Below are 13,598 nucleotides of genomic sequence, written 5' to 3' on the forward strand. Positions count from 1 at the left end.
ATTGAGAAGCCCAGACAAGGATGGCTAGTGGGGGAAGAGGATACAACCACACCTTGTCCAAGATTGCTTAAATGTGCATGTACTTGGCCTTCTCTTTGAACTTTAATCTCATTCCAGGACCCCAAAAACAGACTTGGGGGTTCCCTGATTGCTTCATCTGTCTCCTCAATGTGGCCACATTGAACAACTTTCCCTTTTCTGCTTTTCATTATTAATTGCTTATTAAGTATTGGTGGCAGGAAGGACCTGGCTTGGAGCACAAGTTTTTATCCATAAATTCCATAATATCGTCATAAGAAGAAGCCTATCCATATGTCATGGCAAGTCGAAAGCTCACAAATTCTGGCCCAAGTGCTTTGAGAGGAGCCTGTCACATTACACGCCTTATGACAAATCCACAACCCAATAGCCATGCTCTGCCCAGCGGACTGAGTGCTGAGGAGTTGTTGGCGGCGGCGGGCAGAACAAAAGCTGAAGAGGTTGTCCCCTGGGAGAGCTAAACCTGGGCTGGCCAAGACCAGACAGAGCCAGTAGATTCCAAACCCCCGAGATCCCCAGGCAGTTCAGGCACCAGAGAACTAGGGTCAGGTTTCCCTGAGGACTTCCTGAACAGCTAGAGGGAGGGGCGGGCAGGGCGGCTCTCTGATTGGGCCGCAAAAGCGCTTCCTTCAGGCAAAAGCCTAAAGGTTAAGCAGAAACTCCTCTCAGGCTGTAGGTGTGCTCTGCCAGTGGACCCCAGGGTGAGATACTGGAAACCAGACCCCATCCACGTGGAGGCTGCACTCCCAACATTAATTGAATAACTTAAGTACATTGATGAATAAATGAGAGAAATCTAAGGGGTTTTCCCTTTTCCTTTTCTATCACTAGATTGAAAAAAAAAGTTAGAAACACTAGACTAAAGGGAATGGAAAAATGCAGATGCAATAGGAAAAGAAACACAGAAGCATGACAAGAATCGGTCGGTATTTTGGATACTAATAATAAAGGACAGGGTTGGGAGGGTTGCTTGGTAGAAGAGTGGTGCTTAGAGTGAGCAAAGCCCAGGATTCCATCAGCAGGTCAGGGAGGGGAGAGAGAGGATAAGAGACTAAACATGCCAGCCGCCTGCCTGTGGCCTTTCTCTCCCAGCTGCTCCTCTGAATTCAGTCCTGGGAAGAAAAATCCCTTCCAAGAGGGGAAGGTTAAGGGGAGTGCACACCTGCAAATGTGGGAGTGTACCACTTCAAGAGTACGGGGTGGGGGGGGGCAGGGACTGCTTTGTGGTGGTATGTGTCTGTGTGCTTACGAATTCATACATGCCGTTTGGGAAAATGTGATTAAAAGCAAAATCATCTCCCAGCCTAGAAAACCACACACAAAGAACTACAGGTAACTAAGGAATGCAGAGAGTGGGAGAAAGACTTCCCTGAGGAGGAGCACACCAATTGGCTATCCAATACCAAATGGCCAGGCCTGAAACATAAATGTACAAGTAACACTATAAAGAGTGAGCAGGTTATATTTAAGAGAGAGAGAGAGAGAGAGCATGCGCGTTCGTGTGTCCTGTCTCACAAGGGTGTATACATATAAAAGAGCCTTCTGTTTATCAGAGTAACTATTCCCCTGGCACAGTTGGGATATTGACTTAAACTAACCTTGTCCAATACCACTTCGTACTATGTTGATTGACCTTTCAGAAAGTTCTCAAGGGTCCATGCTAACACTTCTGTGTCTTATTTGACTGACTTCCAGTGGATATTGTGGAAAGAGATCTGTGTCTTCGCGCTGTTCATTTTGACATCTCACATACATTTTCGCAAGACAGACGCAGAAGACCAAATGAGGAAGTAGGTGAGTTCCAGTGCAGAGAGCTCAACTTGGAGCCAAAGGTCTGGAAATGAATTTGTTCCTCCGTATTTTCGATTCATACGACAACAGAGAGGTTATTGCCTGTTCTGTCCTAGGCAATTGCTCACCTCCTCTGGCAACCGTTTGCTATGCAGATGTGGTGACTGACCTGATGACTGCAGCCATCACTTCCTGTTATGCAAAGTACTGCTGAAAAGACAGACAGGCTTCGTGGAAGGAAAACCACACCAGTAAAAGGTCTAAGTACATGTGACTTCATCCAAGGCCCCTGTGGTACCTCTTCACCTTCTTTTCCTTCAGATGTGGCAACAGAATGGTTGAAGCCAAGGAGCTATGCCAGTGCTCTAAGCCTTGCTTCTTAATGACTGGTTTGTAACTGTTAGACTTTTACAAGTGTAGCAGAATGAAATCTGGTCCCCTGGCAGTCACTTAAGCTTGCCTTTTTTCCCAGTTGAAGCCAAGGCATAATCTGCAGGAGTGAGGATGAGGAGGGTGCTGTCATCCCTGGATGGGGGCCTGACCCGTGGCAGAAACCGACCAGAGCAGTGGTTCTCAACCTTCCTACTGCTGCGACCCTTTAATACAGTTCCTCATGCTGTGCTGACCACCAACCAACAAATTATTTTCATTGCTACTTCATAACTGTAATTTTGCTACTGTTATGAACCATAATGTAAATGTCTGTGTTTTCCGATGGTCTTAGGTGACCCCTGTGAAAGGGTTGTTTGACCCTAAGGTTGAGAGCTGCTGTACGAAAAGCTACTGCTGCCTGCTTGACAGTGTGCCAAGGAAGGTCATGAGAGAGTGGGGTGGGAAAGGAGCCACTCAGGAGGCCAGTAGGACCCAAGTTAGAATCCTGGAAGGCTATAGACTTTTTTTTTTTTAAAAAAAAAGTTAATATAGACAGGAGTTGGAAACAGGCCTTGTAAATAGAAAAGGGGGAGCCAAGAAAGGAGGTGGGTGTCAAAGAAAAATAGGGTAGGGAACCCTTACTGCTCTTTAGCATGGGGAGGGGGAGTGGGGGAGGGGAGGGAAGGGAAGTGGGAGGAGGGGAGGAGGTGGAAATTTTTAATAAAAATAAAAGAAAGAAAAATGAAAAGGGACGAGGTGGACAAGATTCCTTATGGTTTCCTGTAATATAACCCAAGCTGAAGCAGCAGTGAAAGGCCCCTATGCTAGGACTCTTTCAGGTGGGAAGAGAAAGGTTAGGAAAGACATCTTCCCTGTGGAGAAGATGCCAGGGAATGGGGAACAGCTTCCACAGATGATCTTCTTGGAGCAGAACCCTAGGTACCACTTTTCAGACTGACGAGTATATGAGTTACCTTTCTCATCACAGCAACCCAATAGCTCACAAAGAAATGACTGAAGGGAGGAAGAGGCCTTATTTGACTCTTAGTCTGAGGAGATACAGCCCATCATGGAGAGGAGGGCAGGGTGGCACACAGTTCCATGTGACAGGGACGTGCAATAGTTTTCTTCTATGACACACTTTTAGTTCAACAGTCCTCAGTTCCGGTTGTCCAAATCTTTATACATTTTAGTCTGTTCTGTTTTAAAAGGTTTATTTTTAATTGTTTGTATATATGTGTTTTGTGAGTTTCTAAGCATGTATTCAGTACTCACAAAAGACAGAATATGGCGTTGGATCCCCAGGAGCTAGAGTTACAGGAAGTTGGGACTTAAACTCGGGTTCTCTGTCAAAGTAGGACCTGCTTCTTTTTTTTTTTTAAGATTTATTCATTTATTATATATTCAGTGTTCTGTCTGCATGTATGCTTGTAGGCCAGAAGAGGGCACCAGATCTCATTACAGATGGTTATGAGCCACCACGTGGTTGCTTGGAATTGAACTCAGGACCTTTGGTAGAGTAGCCAGTGCTCTTAATTTCTTAGCCACCTCTCCAGCCCGTACCTGATCTTAATATCAGAGTCATCTCTCCAACCCCATAGTGCTTGAAGGTATTTCTCCTTGACCAGTCCTCCTTTCAAATGGTCAGATAGCTAAGTTCAGACTGTTCCATGCACATATTTGGTGTTTCTAGTCCCTAATATTATTCTAGCGACTCCGGGAGCATCTGTGACCCTGTCAAAGCCCTGAGGAAAGAGTGACTAAGAGCAGCGTGGACGTCTTTCCCTGCACAGTATTTCCTCCTGGACAGCACCCAGGGAAAGCGATGAGAGGGGACTAGAGTGAAAGGAGACTGCAGTCATGAATACAGAAAAAGCAGGGGGGGGTGCAGAGAAACTGCTGGGAAGACACAGGGCCTCCTGGCAGCCAGGTGGGGGTTGATAAGCAAACCACATCCCCCACACAAGCAGAATGGGCACACTTCATGGTTCTGCTCATCGGTGTAGATTTTTATTGAATGCTTACTATGTGTAGAGTCCCTTTGTTTTGCCTTTTGATTGGAAACTCTAGTGGCCTGGCTTCAAATGCCCATCGTGTCAAGTGCTAGCCATGAGACCTTGAACACAGAATGTGTGTGCTTCAGTATTTTTCCACTGAAGCGTTTTTAGAGTCTCCCCCACCACCACCATCTCCAGCTTTTCATCGGCACTCATCTTTATGTGCTGTTTCTCTACAAACTGGGTTTATAGCTTACTTTTTTATTGCTATAAGAAAATACCTAACAGAAAGCAAATTCAAGAAGGAAGTCTCCATTGTGACTCAGAGTTGTGGGGAAGGCATGGCAACGGGAGCTACTTGCTCTCATCTCCGTGGGTCAGGTACAGAGACAGATGACTGAGGACACTCAGCCTGCTTTCTCCTTCCCCTCTTTATTTAACCCTGCACTCCAGCAAATGGGATAGTTTCACTACACCCAGTTGGGCCTTTCTTCCCTAGATAATCAAGCTCTTTCTCACATATCCAGAGTTGTATCTCTCAGGTGAGTCTAAATCTGGTCAAGTGGACCATAAAGATTAACCATGGCATCAGGTAGATTCATGTGAGTATTAAATACCAATAAAATATTTGTCCATAATGGGTTTTAATTCTACAAGGAAGAAATAGACAATAATATTACTAACAAAGAAAACCTTTCTTACTTTCTCTTTAGTCTTTTAGTTTGTCAAGACAGAGTTTCTCTGTGTAGCTTTTGAAGCCTGTCCTGGAGCTCACTCTGTAGATCAGACTGGCCACAAACTCAGAGAGATCTGCCTGCCTCTGCCTCCCAAGTGATGGGATTAAAGGCATGTACCACCACTGCCAGCCAAAGAAAATCTTAAGAAGTAAATATGATTTGGGGAAAGGCAGAGCAGGTAAGGAAAACCGGAATAGGAAGGTATTATAATAGGACTGTTGACTGTATGAGCTTCAGTTTGAGGCTTAGAGCTGGCTTGTCTTCCATCTTTGTGAAGTTTATCTTCAAAGAACCCAGGTTTGGGAGTGTGATGGAACAGGGAGTCTTTTGAGAGAAAACTCTTGGAGATCAAATGCCTTGAGGCTGAAAGCTGTGTGCTGTGAGGAGAAGGCAGAAATGCTGGCAAGGAACTGGTCAGTACAGCACAGGGAACATTTGCAGCCAAGGCTGGCAGCTTCTGGGCTCTGTAGAGCAAATATGTCCTAGCAGCTAGTACAGGCACAGTGACAGGGAACCAAAACCCTTGGGGGATCTTAGCTAATGAGGGCCTGCAGTGAGAGGCTTGGCTCCCACCTGTTCCCTCAATGGGACCACGTCAGTCTTTCTCCAAGTAGAGTTTGCTAGTATCTGGGCAGACTGAGAGAACAGCCAGAAGTGGGAAGAATTTGAAAATGCATAAGTACAAACTATTTTGCTGCGAGGCTTTCAGAGAGTCTTTTCTGAGTTTTAAGGACCACTGTTTGTTGACTCTAGAAAGAGCCATGAGATATCTTTTCGAGGCACACGCTCTAAAGTTAAAGGTATAGTCTAACCCTTATCGCTCCACTTACTGAAAAGCCATATGCCAGTTTCAACCCCCATCTTCAGCTTTTTTCCTGACACCATTGTGATGCTCTTTCATTCTGTGATTGTGTCCCTCCCTAATCTTACATTTAAGTTCCCTAAGATCAGGGCCATTCTTGACAGTATGAGAAATTCTAAAAGCATCATTATGTAATGAAGATTCAAATAGTTATTCCATAAATATTTATTAAACATCTACTAAGTGGCATATTTTGTTCTCAGTTCTTGGGAAGAAAACATATTCTTTGTTCACAGAGTTCATATGTCTAGTAGAACCGATACTAATCATAGTCCAATGTTGAGCAGGAACTCTCAATCTGTACTGTTATTTCCACTAACTTAGTATGTATATAAAACTTTTCTATGTCTTGAGACATAATGTATTTAAAGAAAAATATACTCTTTTGGTGCACAGTTCTATGCATTTCTATGCAAAATGTACGTAGTCTCGTACTAACATCACAAGAATGTTTTCTTTAGCAGAGGGACATTTGGACTGCTCCTAGAGTGGCTAGATTGTGGATAAACTACTATAAATGTTTACATATAGATTTTTTAAAGGAACTTAACTTTACTTCCCCTGGATAAATATCCAGGGGTTTGATATTGCTAGGTACAATGATAAACTATAAAAATTTATTTGGAAGACTTTTGATGACCGTTTCTATTTCTTTAGCAGTTATAGGTCTATTTAATTTACTTATTTGGTCTTGATTTAATTTTGGTAAGTGATATTTCTCCAGAAAGTTGTCCATTTCCTTTAAGTTTTCCAATTTTGTGGAGTACAGTTTTTCAAAATAGGACCTGATGACTCTCTGTATTTCCTCCATGTCTTTTGTTATGTCCCCTTTTCATTTCTGATTTTGTTAATTTGGATATTCTCTCTCTGCCTTTTGGTTAGATTGGATAAAGGTTTGTCTATTTTATTAATTTTCCTCAAAGAATCAACTCTTTGTCTCATTGATTCTTTGTATTGTTTTCTTTGTTTCTATTTTGTTGTTTTCAGCTCTCAATTTGATTATTTCCTGCCTTCTAGTTCTCTTGGATGAGTTTGCTTCTTTTTGTTCTAAAGTTTTCTACTGTTCTGTTAATTCACTAGTGTGAGATTTTTCTTAACACTGCTTTCATTGTGTCCCATAAGTTTGGGTATGTTGTGTGGTCATTTTCATTGAATTTTAGGAAGTCTTTAATTTCTCCCTTTATTTCTTCTTTGACCCATTGATGCTTCAGGTGAGCATTGTTTAATTTCCATTTGTTTGTGGGTTTTCTGGAATTATTGTTGCTGTTGAATTCTAATTTTGAGCCATGGTGATTCAATAAGATACATGGGGTTATTCCATTTTTTTTTGCATCTGTTGAGTTTTGTTTTGTTACCGAGTATGTGGTCAGTTTTTGAGACAGTTCCATGAGGTACTGAGAAGAAGGTATATTCTTTTATGTATAGATGGAATAGTCTATAAATTTTTGTTAAGTCCATTTGAGTCATAACATATCTGTTAGCTCCCTTATTTCTCTGTTATTTTTCTGTCTGGTTGACCAGTCCAGTGGTAAGAGTGGGGTGTGGAAGACTCTCACTATTAGTGTGTGAGGTTTAATATGTGATTTAAGCCTTGGTAATATTTCTTTTACACATGAGGGTGCCCTTGTATTTGGGGCATTGATGTTCAGTATTGAGATTTCCTCTTGATGGATTTTTCCTGTGACTAATATGAAATGTCCTTCTTTGTCTCTTTTGATTGATTTTAGTTTGAAGTCTATTTTGTTAGATATTTGGATAGCTACACCAGCTTGTTTCTTAAGTCCATTTAATTGGAATATTTTTCCAACCCTTTACTCTGAGGCAATGTTTGTCTTTGAGGTGAGGTGTGTCTTTTGTATGCAACAGAAGGATGGATTCTGTTTTTGTATCCAATCTGTTAGCCTGTGACTTTTTATAGGTGAGTTGAATCCATTTATATTAAGGGATATTAATGACCAGTGATAAATAGGACCTACTGAAACTGAAAAATTTCTATAAAGCATAGGACACGGTCAACAAGATAAAACGACAGCCTACAGAATGGGAAGAGATCTTCACCAACCCCACATCAGACAGAGGTCTGATTTCCAAAATATACAAGAACTCAAGAAATTGGTCATCAAAAGAACAAATAATCCAATAAAAAAATTGGAGTACAGACCTAAACAGAGAACTCTCAACAGAGGAAACTAAAATGACTGAAAGACATTTAAGGAAATGTTCAACATCCTTAGTCATCAGAGAAATGCAAATCAAAACAACTCTGAGATTCCATCTTACATCTGTAAGAATGGCCAAGATCAGAAACACTGATGACAACTTATGCTGGAGAGGTTGTGGGGAAAAGGGAACACTCGTGCATTGCTGGTGGGAGTGCAAGCTGGTCCAGCCCCTTTGGATATCAGTATGGCAGGTTCTCAGAAAGTTAGGAAACAACTTTCCTCAAGACCCAGCAATACCACTTTTGGGTATATATCCAAAGGATGCTCAATCGTACCAAAAGGGCATGTGCTCAACTATGTTCATAGCAGAATTGTTTGTTATAGCCAGAACCCGGCAACAACCTAAATGCCCCTCGACCAAAGAATGGATAAGGAAAATGTGGTACATTTACAAAATGGAGCATTACGTAGCAGAAAATAATGACATCTTAAAATATGCAGGCAAATGAATCAAGCTAGAAAACATCATACTGAGTGAGGTAACCCAGACCCAGAAAGACAATTACCATATGTACTCACTCATAAGTGGTTTTTAAACATAGAGAAAAGAAAACCAGCCCACAATTCACAATCCCAGAGAACCTAGACAACAATGAGGACCCTAAGAGAGACATACATGGATCTAATCTACATGGGAAGTAGAAAGACAAGATCTTTTCTTTTGTTTTGATTTTGAGACAGGACCTTGCTATATATCTCAGGCTGGTTTCAAATTCATTATCCACCTGACTTAGTTTCCCAACTCCTGAAATTATAGATATGTGCCAGAAGAGTTGACTGTGAACACTATTTCTTTTCATTGTTGTTGTTATTGGTGGTGGTGGTTTTTTGACTTCAGGGTTTCACCTGTGTAGAATGGAACTTGATATGTAGCTCAGGCTAGCCTGAAAATTTAATCAATCCCCCTGCCTCCTGAATGCTAGGATTATCTATGTACCATGATGACTAGCCTTAACTACATTTCTTAGTGAATATTTTTCCATTATTTTGATGAGGTCCAATTTTTACATTTTATAAGCTTTTCTACTGTGGTTCCTATCTGAACAAGCTTTGTATAAGGTAAGGTCACCATCTGTTCAAGAACTTTACTTTTTGTTCAATTTTACCTTTGCATCCTGTCAAAATGAGCTTAATATGCATGTTTCTTTCTGGCCTTCATTCTCTTCAGTCGATTCATGTGTCAGTCTTGTCACCTCCTCACCTGGTTTACAGTAGCATTGTAGGAAGTAGGGAAATTTGGTTGTCTGAGTCATCCAGTTCTGTTCTTTTAAAATATGGGTGCTTCTTCAAAATTCCTATTACAAATGTTTTTCCTAATATATGGAAGCATAATTGATCATACATTTTATTTTTGTCTTGTACTGTTTAGTTGATGAAAATACCTTGGAAGTTTTACATAAGCAACCGTGCTATCTGTGAACAGCAGATGCTTTCTTTTTGCATTCCAACATAAAGGCATTGGGTCTTTTCCTTCCCTGGTTGCACTGCCTAAGCTCCCCCATTCACTCCACGGGATGATGGTGACTAGCAGCATTGACTGTGGGCATCCTTGCTTTGTTCCCAGTCTTGAGGAGGGGAAGCATTCATTTTGGGTCTGGAATAAATAGTGGGTGTGGCTTGACTGAGTCCTTGGGCTCAGCATCTCTCCCAAGGCTGTAATCTACATTCTGGCTAGAGGTACTGCATACAGTCAATCATAGCACACCTTTACTCAGGAAGTCTGCTTTTTGTACTTTTCTGCTTCCTTGCTGATGGGATTCTGTTCTTCCCAGGCCTCTGCACTGAGGGCTCGGTTTCTTGCTGCCCAGCGTTAAACATATGCCACTTTCTATTCCTTACCATGTGAACCTCTTTATGGGAGTCTCCCAGCATGCCAGCTGGCTTCCATCAGAACAAGCTAAGAAAAAAGACAGGGTGGGGATTTGATGACAAAGTTAGAATTAAGCCCACCAATCTTCTCATAACAATTTTGCTATCATGCTCAATTTAATTATGATACTATGTTGCATGTTGTTTGTATATTTGTACTTAAATATTTTTGTTCATGTTTATTTACTTATCTGTGCATAAGTAAAGTAATCTTTAGTTGTACTTGTTCTGTTAACTTTATTAAAAAAAGGAGGCATGCCATATGCTGTCCCAAGAGACAACGTGTGGATTTTTAAAAAGACTTTTTTTTAAATATGTGTGTGTGAGCGTGTGTATGCACGTGTGTGACATGTATATGGTTATGTGAGTGCAGTTGCCCCAGAGGCCAGAAGCATCTGGGTCCCCTGGAGATGGAACTACAGTTGATTGTGAGTACCCTGCTACAAATGCTTGGAGCCAAGCTGGGGTCCTCTGCAAAAGCAGTGTGCAGCCTTAACCACTGAGTTACCTCTCCTACCTCATATGTGGACTTCTTATGATTCTGTTTGTGTTTCATAATGAAGATGGCAGCTGGGACACTGTGCACACTAAGCAAGTGCTCTAATGCTGGCCTGTCCTTTATGTAGGCTCCAGAGGAGTTATTTTGATGAAAGATACTATTACTACTAGCAGGCTTCTAATTATCAGTCCTTTCCTTCACAGTTTGTACTTTTTTATGCCCTGTTTAAGAAATGTTTCCCTGACCCAAACTAAAAAGAGATGCAGTCTTATGTCATTTTTTTTTATGCTTTGCCTTTGGTTTTTTTCTTCAAATTATTTTTTGAAGTAATCAAGTTCATTAAAAGAAAAAAAAACTTCATCTAGTATAAAGTTCCTGTACTCTATTTTTATGAAATATTTTTAAGTTTTATGTGTATGTGTATTTTCCCTCATGCATATCTGTGCACTGTGTGTGCCTGGTTCCCTCAGAAGCCAAAGGCATCACATCTCTTGGAATTAGAGTTACAGATGGCTGTGAACGTTAAAACACCAAAATAAGGAAACTAAAAATGAAGGCATGCTTATGGAATGGACAGTGTGGGTTGGACCCAATAGAATTCCTAGCCTGCTTCTCCTGTCCAGTCATTTCTTTTGAAGACAGAGGATAGATAGTTCTCTTGCATTTCTGCCATATTCAATTTCAATTTACTCTACCTCAGTCATGTGTGTTTTATCTGACATGGTTGCCGAAGAAGCAGAGCTAGGTATGTGAACTGAAAGAGTCAGATCTTCTCAGTGGTCTCCGCCCTTTGTCCTACCAATCTACTCAGTGACCTCCGCCCTTTGTTCTTTCAGTCTGCACAGTGGTGTCTGCTGAATATCCTCTCTGGACTCTATGCAGCTTCTCTGAATGATGTTTCCCATTCCATAGTGCAATGATCTAAACTACAGCATAGACATTGTTATGATGATATATTCTTAGTTCTCATTCAGATTTCTCAAGATTTTACAGGCATACTTCTTTTTGTTTGGGTTTTTTTTTTTTATAAGATTTAGCTATGGAGTTCTGGCTGGCCTAGTACTTGTTATTTAACCTGCCTTTGCCTCACATATGCTGATTCAAGGTCTACACCACCACGCTGGTTCACATGAAATTTAATTTTTGTATTGTTTTTCGAAATTACATCATCAGGTATTTCATTACGATTAACCAAGTTTACCCTTCACTGAATCCAGTGAGCCCCAGGAGGGTCGGGCCCACTTCTTTTCCTGGAGTCCCCTGATTTGTATTGAAAATTTAGTTCCAATCTGATTGTCAAGTACCATTCCAAATATGGTGTAATTTTTATTAGAAATGCATTTATTCTGATTCACTTTGTAATTTTGATGTTAGAATTTTCACTGAACATTCATAATTATTATAATTGCACTAATGTAAGAGTTAAGTGAACTAAAATACACAAATACCCCAAACCTGCTGATAATATCACTTGTCAATATTTACAATCACAATATAAAATATAGGCAACAGAAACCATAGAGCAACAGATCTTTTGGTTAGTAGGAAACAGTAACAAGAGCAGCATGGGAAGATAGTAGATTACTCACATAAGAAGAAGCAATAAAGCCAGGCATGGTGGTGCGCACCAGCAATCTCAGCACCTGGTCAAAACTTCAAGGTCATCTTCAGCTGCATACCTTATTTGAGGCAATTATGGACTATGGGAAATACTATCTCAAAATAAAAGCAAACAAAAATAGTAATAAGTAAAAAAAACTCATAAACAATAAAAGGTCAACATTACTAGCAAACACAGACGTTTAAGTAAGATGGTTCTCACATGTAAGTCTGGCAAATATTTATGAGGGAAAAATGTCTGCCTCAGAAGAGAGGGGTGTGAATGATCATGCTCATAAGACATTTGACCGAGCGTTCTGGTCTGCTTATGGACCTTTGTTCTAAGGAAGCCATTAGCCTAGCAAGCCTCACTTTCCTTGGCTGCAAAATGAGGGGAACAGTGCCTCCTGGTGTAGCTGTCAGTGCCAATGAGGCCATTCCCTGTGGTGAGGCTTTGAGGAAATTGAAAACAACAACAACAACAAAAAAAAATGACACCTGTGCTTGGTGAGGCATTGCCTCTTGTCCAGGCTGACATCCAGGCATTGGCAAGTGCAGACCTTCTGAACTAATATGCCACCTGGCTAACATCTCTGCTAAGTACCCTGTATGGCAGTCCTGAGACGATGTAAAGTCCTGAGCAAATCTGTCTATGGTGAATATTGTCTATCACTATCCTCCAGAAATGTCCTAAATGTACAACAGCATGCTTATTGTCTGCCATTTTCTTAAACAAAGTCTTCTGTATCCCCGGCTTGCCTCAAACTTGCTAGTCATCACCCTGCCTCAGTCTCACAAATGCTGGGATTACAGGCATGAGCCACTATGTATGACTTTCAATTCTCATTTTAGAAAATTATTAAATGATATTGGAAAATTCTCAGGATCAAGATTTTAAAAATCAAAATTCAAACTGGATAATTTTGTAAAAGCACAGTACATTTGCAGACATATAAACCTATGTGTGTGTGTCTGTGTGTATGTATTATGTATGCAAAGGTTGACAGTGGTTTACATTGCTTTTTTTTTAAGGAACTAGTCCCATGGATGCAAGAAAATGGGAGAAATGTTTCTTAGTATATAATGTATTGATTGAAATTCAACAGTACAAAGCAGTCTAGCAAACAGGTAACAGAGAGCTTTCTGACATCAAAACAGCTGGATTGAAATCTCATCAACTTGATGTGTGACCTTGGCAAGATACCTAACTTCTCTGTGCTTCTGGATTCCACTTTGTGAAATGAGCAGAATACAGATCTCTCCCCATCTCTGGAGTTACTCGGCATGGAATACTATGGCAGAGTAAGCCTGTGGTGAGGTCTATTGGCTCTAGGAAGCATTGTCCCATCTACCACCTGTGGCAAATTCTCTATTGCAATCATGTGGGAGCTCAGATGTGGACTCTTAGTGCTGGAGAGGCTAAGTTAGCATGTGAGGTGGTCTGCAGTCCTCATCCCTGAGTTCAAGGTCCTGTCGGACTGCAGTCTTTTGTCTCATTGGCAGTAACAACTGCAATTTTCCCATCTCTCCATCTCAGACATGAGGATAATGGGCCCACCGCCCTCCCTCCTAGGGCCCACAGTCTCTGCGAGGCTCAAATGAGATAATGGC

Source organism: Myodes glareolus, chromosome X (genome assembly GCF_982192425.1).
Source record: "Myodes glareolus chromosome X, mMyoGla1.1, whole genome shotgun sequence".
NCBI classification, from domain to species: domain Eukaryota; kingdom Metazoa; phylum Chordata; class Mammalia; order Rodentia; family Cricetidae; genus Myodes; species Myodes glareolus.